Here is a 7964-nt window from a genome sequence, read left to right as displayed (position 1 = left end):
GTCAGGTGGGTACATTTAAAGTACAAATAGTAAGAGTACAATGGGCAGGCCAGAGGATGTAGGAAGAAAGATCTCACGTGCTAAAAGCCAGACGTGGGTAGAGGATAACACCCTTTCCAGGCTGTAGAAGAATAAATGGAACAGTCTGGAATTAACAGGTCTCCTGACTTAATGAAAATAGGCAATACTTGCTTTTGTATGGTAGGTTAGAGTGCTTGGATTTGTAATGAGGAAAGTAAGTGTAGCATACACTGTACATTGCCATGTTCTCCCACAGGTGTGTGATGTGTGGGCTGGAGAAAATGGACTAATTTTAGAACTTTCACCTTGTTAAACGTTTCTGGAGTCTAACTTTGTAATAGGAGACATGCTGATACTACAGTCCTTGAACATTCCTCACCAGTGAGAAAATAGAGGGAAATGGTCTGAGAATTCAGTACTTAAAATGATAACTATAAATTATACTGTAACTTCAGTCGTTTTAAAATGCTTATTTTACTGGAGAATGTAGAGCAAGGCTATGTTTTTCTCCAAGGAAGAAATGCTGTAGTTCACCACAGTAAATCCACATGCTGGCACTGAAGTTCACAAGCAACCATTATATAGTCTATAAAATCCTTCCATAATATTCAGTAAATTGTGTTGTTGAATTCTTAAAAAGAAGTCTTGGAAAACTTCTAAGTCTGCCATTTCACATACTATCTTACATACCAGTTAATCTTCTATAGCCTTTATTCATACGCTTCACTAACTAGCTACGTGCTCAGAGTTTGACAAGAATAGGCGTAGGATAGCTGCACACGCTGTATTTATTATGTTTATTTGTATCTATACCAATTGAGAAACTAATTTCCAAAACGAGAGACAAGAGGAAGAAAGACTCACTTGAACATAAAGAAGCTCTAAGAATTGTTGCCCAGGGAAAGAGCAAGTTTCTGAATGTCTGAAGAACTTGTGAAAGGTCACCTCTAAGAGCACTTCCATCTAGTGCTTCAGGAGCAGTGCTGGAGGCAGAAAGCCAGAGGCACCAAGTTGTATCACACTCATTTAAGAGGCCAGAAACTTACTTCATCTATTTGCTCTAGTTTTGCCAAGCATTTTGCCTGAAATAGAAGAACTCATTTCTTAAAATCAAAGTTGACATAGCCCTGAGATGCTTTTTCTAATCTGATCTAAGCCTGTCCTGAAGGACCCAAAACCTCAATCCAGTTTTCTCTGAAAATCAGAGTAACACATAAGACTTCTGATTGCAGACAAGGGTCCTTCTATAGTAGATGTTATGCCACTGCAGAACAAAAAGAACTCAAGATTTAATCAAAGATTTACTTGATAGGGCAAGGAGTAACGATCTAAAACTTGAACATAGGAAGTTCTGTGTTAACATGCGGAAGAGCTTCTTTACAGTAAGGGTGATGGAGCACTGGCTCAGGCTGCCCAGAGAGGTGGTGGAGTCTCCTTCTATGGAGATATTCAAGACCCATCTGGACACCGACCTGTGCGACCCATTGTAGAGTACCTGCTTTAGCGGGGGGGGTTGGACTCCATGATCTCGAGGTCTCTTCCAACCCCTGTGATTCTGTGAAAAGTATCTCCTAAGCTGAATCTCAGTTTTCCTTCAGTGACTTTCAAAATATTCATGGAAAATAAAGGAGGCTAGCACAAAAAGTGATCCTCAGAAATATGTCATCAGTTTGAAGGCTGCTGAGTTGATATTACAAGACCAAAAAACTTTTTTTTGGAAAATTACTGACAAGTGTTCCACCTTCTCCACCACATTTTCCCCTAGTGATGTTACAAAAATGAATTTGCTGTTCGCTCTGGCCAGGGAGACCTCTATCCTATTTCTAGAGGCCTAATAGCAAAAAAAAAAACAACAATCAATCAAACAAAAAAAAAACCTCCAAAAAAACCAAACAACTCCACCTGTGATTGCTGATCGTTTTTTTCACTTGAAAATTATGTTACAATTCTTTGAATGAATGAAACTGGAAGCAAGCAAATGCTAAGGCAGAAAAAAGCCTTATTTGATAGCTTCTAACTCACTTCCACAACCACTGCATCCTCCTCAAACTTCCCACCTGTCTCTCACAATACAGAAACTGGCATTTACATATGAAGAAATCAAATTCAGTGAAACAAATACAAGCCTTTATCACATGAGGAAAATATGCATTCTGTTCTTCAAAACAAAACAGATCAGATTTTAGCGAAGTAAATGAACTTTTCTAATAAAACTCTTTTCTGATTGTAAATACAGTAATCTGATTGCCTTAACTCAAGTTTTTATGTTTGGTTTTTTTTTTCAAGTAATCTATATTCAAAGACACACACATGCATTTAAATCTCTGCCTGTCTATCTTGCATCTTTGGAAACTGCCTATTTCAAGCTGAGCTTTTCCTGAACAGGAGTAGAAGGCAGAAGGGCATATACATGTCATATACAGGACATTAGGAAGTTTCTGTAGCAATACAACTTTTAGTGTGAACTATAGGTGATAGGTGGATAGTTGGACTGGATGATCTTGTAGGTTTTTTCCAACCTTGGTGTTTCTGTGGCTAGCATTGCAGCAAACTAATTTGCAATAAACTTGTTCACTTTAAACAGGTCAACTGTTGTTGATATTTTCATCACCTATAACAATGTTCTGAGTTGCAGCATTTATCCAAAATAAAAATGTTAACCTTAATTTATTTCTGCAGCGTTCCATGAAAATCTTGGTATTTTAAGTCTACTAATTTAAGACATGCAGTGTCCAACAGTTTTATGTAGATCAAAAAACTACAAGCTATGCTGAACTATTTAAATCCATATTAAGAAAAGGCACAAATAATGAGGCCTAATCACAGAATACTAGCAGTAATAAAATGAAAGAACACTCTTTTCTTTAGTTTAGTACAGTAAAATCAAAGAAGACATGTGCCAGTAATGATTATTTCTGATCATGGAGTCAAACTCCCTTTAAATGTTACAATAAGGTCTGTCTTATAGCTCTATGGAAAGTAGATGACACAGTAATGACCCAGGCCTGCAAGTCTTTGAACCTGCAGTGCCATGTTCAAAGTGCATTGATGTCAGGGCACATCTGTCACGTGCCTTGGGCTTTAAACGAGGTCCATAAATATCAAGCTTGAAAGTGGTCAAAAGTCAGATGGAGCCATAAATGAAAACAGTCAGGAATACTCTTGCCTGAAATCATTTCAGGCTTGAGTGCATGCAAAGAGGTCAGACCTTACTCAAAGATGTATCAGAAAATGATGTACAATTCTTTGCATTTATAAGCACTCACATTAGTACATTTTCAGAAACTGGAATAGCGTACCAGATTCTATCATACATTAGAAAGCACAGCTGAGATGTCTTTTTTCTAAATTCCCAACTCTTCCTAAACTTCCACCTTGTAGCTGACCAGCTTTTCCCTGTAGAGTTCTTACAGCTCTATAAGCATTTCAGTCATTTACAACTATAAAGAAGTGGTCAGTGTGGCATTTATCTGTGCATCATTTTTTGCATTTTGTGTTTTCCATGTTCCACAACAAGTTTTGGAGTTATGCGTGGGAAGATATTTGAGGAGAATAGATTAAAAAAAGCTACAACTATGGAAAGTGGTACAATTTTCAACTTTTAAGTACAGTGAGTGAATTTTGTCCATCTGAAGAGAAATATATTATGTACCCAGGAATCTATTCATTTACATCACAAGTAGAATTGAAATAAATTTTTAAGCTATGATACCTACAAAGACATTCATGATACTTGCTACTGTGTCTGGGCAGTTTAATGAAGCTTGCATATTTCAATAAATTATTCATTGGGATTTATTTTCCATAACTAAATATCACAAAAATTACTGATATATCTAGTGAAATCTGATGGCTGAAAACATCTGTCCTCCCATGCTTATACATCTTCATTTTTCTCCTTCACTTTGTCTTTATTTCTCAAAATTAACTGTGCCAAACAGCTTAACGATACAGTATATTTGATTGATGCCATGCAAAATAAAACTGTATGGCATACTATACATTTAGAAAGGATATGGAACATACTCTTCAAGGCTGGAATTGTCTTGGTAAAAGCTCTAGCTTTTTATGCTTATGGCTAATGAATTTATCTCCTGAAATAAATGTATTTTTTGGAGTTGGATCAATGCATGCCTTAATTAAAACCATGTTTCTGTATGAGCATCTAACAAGAACACATGAAGGAGCTATTTAAATTGGAATAGTATAAACCTGTACAGCTTTTAAAGCTAACTGCTTCCAGGTGCAAAGAGAATAGAGGTTTAATGCTGTTTCCATCTTAATGCTTGAATGCCTTTGTTCTTGAAAGTGTAAGGTTTCCCTCATTCTCAGTTTTACGACTGCAGGATTCTATGTTGCATAACACCCTATAACAGAGCACCAAAGGGCTTAGTTTTATTGTTTCGTTTCATTTTATTGACTGCATGTTTTATTCAGCTAATATGTGCCATAGAGGCAGGCAGTAACATCTCAATTACAACACCAGTGCTCTTCCTTCTCTGTAAATGACCAGCTTCAATCTGCACTTTATTATATTCACATGCAGATGTTAAAAAGCAAGAAAAGAGTGATGAAGGAAGTCAGAGTTGAAGCAAGCCTTTTAAAGCATTCTGGTTGGAAAGGCTTTTTTCCCAGGTAATCCTCTAAAGACAAGCACATTCCAGCATATGATATTAATGCCATGGCAAGCCACCAACCACCAGCAACTATTGCAAAGAAATGGGTGTGAGAAAGTTCAAATCTAAATAAAAATCCCTCCAGAGTTTGATCAGAATTGGATCTGGTATTCCACTTTACTCATTTCTACTATTGTGCATCCCTGTTGGAGAGCCAAAGAGATTTTGGCAGTGCAACAAGTATACAAGCAAGAAATTGGCACTCCCAACAGCTTATTCAATGTCCTGAATATTAAGGTTTGTTTTACTAAGAAGGGAATGCTAAACAGGATGACATTAGGAGTCTTCATGGTTCTTTTTGTAATGCCACTGGATTTTTTCATTCCCACAAGGGCAAAGAAACAGACTGGCTTAACATTAGAGGAAGATAAAAGCTTTCCCTGTTAATCAGAGATATGCTGAGCTGGTGGGGTGTCCACCTGTTGGTAGGCGGAATAGGTGGGAAGGAAATGGAAAAAAAATCCAATAATCCATTAATTAAAGAGAAACATGGCATTCCTTTGCAAGTGGAGCAGTAATCAAAGAGTATCAAAAAGGAAAGAACTCCCTTATTTTATCTAAAGGCAGTCAGCTCTGACAATGCAGTAGCATCAATCAGTTCAGCATGAGTACAGGTCCTGCTAATGGATTTGAAAGTTTAACGTCTAGTTTTCTGGCCACTGACAAACAGCCAGATACCAACAACTACCAGAGATCACTGTCCCACCTCCAGCAAAGGAACACTAAATGTTGGAAGAAGTGGCTTTCTCTGCCTTCCCATAGGAAATGACTGTGAGCCAGCAATGTTCCTGAAGAGACAGTGGCATTTTCCAGCTACAGACTAGAAAATAATCTTTACACTGTTTCAGAGATACTAATAAATATTTCAGCTGAATTGCTTATACTGCATTGCAAGCATTCCAGAAAAATGATAATTTTGTGTTGTGTTTATAAAGAACTCAACTATTCAATACCTAGCTCAGTTATAGACAACTAGAAACAGCTAGACGTATTTGCAGTGATGCTTCATGCCAATGTGACAACAGTGAGAAAGAATGATTTCTTTTTAGTCTGCTATAAAGGGTAGATTTTACACAGACATTTCTCTGTCTTCAAAGGAAAAAACTGGTTCTGCTTTTTCATACTTGTCCCATATTTCGATCTCAGCATACATCACTCTTCTCCTATGTTGGCTATTTTTGTCCAGTTCTTGCTTCCAAGTAGAAATGACCTGCTCAAGATGATTCTTAGCAACAGGTTCACAGCGATAAGTCCAAACACCAGCATATATTCCTCACACAGAACACTTCAGGTCTGTTACTCCACTCACTCACTAGATCCACAGGACTGCAGGGGAAAGGGAAAAGATTTCGTGCCAGTCCTACAAGATGTGCATTTCCTGCAAGGTGCTACCAGCTTTTGATCCTGCTGTGGCCCTAGGAGCCAGTATTTGGGCTGAGACCTTACAGGAGCAGCATGCACTCTGATCTTACCCCACTCACCAACTAGAGAGATAAGAGCTGATACTCAAGTCTAAACACAACCTAGATGGGAAACTTTTATCCCACTTTTAACCAGTTTTGTTCTGAAAGGCCAAAATCAACTTGCACCTTCAAGGAGGTACGCATTCTGCACAACACAGGCAGGAAGCTTCAGTCTATGGAAATCCCAAATAAATCTTACAACATGACAGCAACCCCAATAAATAGATGGGAGGCATTTGAAGCAAAGTGGTTGCATGGTTAAGTGCTTCATATCAAGTAAGGAAGGTGAATGGAGTCTAAAAGACTGTCAGAGGAAAGAGAGTAGGATGGAATCCCAGGCAGAAGCCAGAAGCCCCTCATGTTGTCCATAAGCAGTATGTATAGGAGCAACATGCAGCAACACTGGGACCCAGCATGACGTGGGTCTCAACATCAAAGTCTTATGCAGGACAGCTTCATAGATCAAGTTGCTCTGACTTCACTGTTGTTTATGATTATTTATTGAGTATCAACAATAGAGAACAAATAGAGAGCCCCTTTCCAAAAATGGAAACAATCAGACTTTGTATGAGAATCCTGAAATCCACCCAAATGAAAGGCTTTAGTCTCTGAGACTGCTAATTCAGCACGTATCATGAGCAATAAATTCACTTTAGAAGTTCTAGAAATCAGTGTTTGTTCTTTGACAGCGTGCTCCTATCCAGAAGTTATAAACCAGAGGATGAAATTAAACACCGTTTCAACCTCCCTCTTCAACTCAAATCCCCCAGTTTCTGTTTTGCCAAAGTATGTTAAAATAGAGTCAATATCTTTAACATCCAAATATGATTTCTTCCCTGGATTTTATGGCCATATAAAGATACTATCTTTGACATCTGGGCTGGATGCTCTGGTGATGTAAATCAGCATCACACCACAAAAGCCAATTGAACTGCATGGATTGAAATCATGGTACAATATAGACCTATACATATATTTGTTTTCTGAAAGGAAAAAAAGGATTGCAAGGTTTAATGATTCAACACATTTATTTCCTGCTGATAGAAAGAAAAACTATCATTCCAACTGTACGTGGTACATAATAAATTATTGTTATTGAACTTTCATGTTAAATCCCCAGTAATCTGAGTTCTGTTCTATGGTGAAAACTATACTGCAGCTCTGCTACTGATAACATCATAAATACAGCATTACAATAACTAATACTGCCCTGCTATGACACACTGCAAATTAAGAACATTAACAAAACCTGAAGTGGATGTATGTGTCAAGTCTCAGTAGATGAAACTGTTGTTTTTTGTTTTTGTTTTTTCAATGTTTTACTGCTATACTCCCATGACTATCACAAAAACACCATTTTCAGCTCTGTATCACCATATTTTAATATTATACAAATAGGAAACCTGTTACTCTATCCTACGCTTTGTACATAGGAAATCTCTTTAAACACTACAGTATTCACCATATTCATCATTTGTTAATATCCCTCTCTAAATGGAGACATTTTTATGTTCACTGATTTCCCCATTTCTGCCAGAAGAATGTCTTCAAGTCCATTTTCATATCTAAGAAGAGGACAAAGAATTCACTTCTACACACATGAAGTATCTATAGCTCTTTTCCAAGCGGACATTTTGACCGATTTCAAAAAGGCTCCCAGCTTACACTGTGGAGATACTGCCCCATGACCACATGCTCTGCACAGTGGCACAACACAGGACATTTAGTGTCCAGTATTATCCCCGTACATTTATTTAAACAGTTGTGGAGTTTTATGTCACCCCGCATGAATTAGATGTAAAAA

The sequence above is a fragment of the Meleagris gallopavo genome, chromosome 12, assembly GCF_000146605.3.
Source record: "Meleagris gallopavo isolate NT-WF06-2002-E0010 breed Aviagen turkey brand Nicholas breeding stock chromosome 12, Turkey_5.1, whole genome shotgun sequence".
Classification (NCBI taxonomy): Eukaryota; Metazoa; Chordata; class Aves; order Galliformes; family Phasianidae; genus Meleagris; species Meleagris gallopavo.
Note: the sequence above shows the minus strand (reverse complement) of the source record.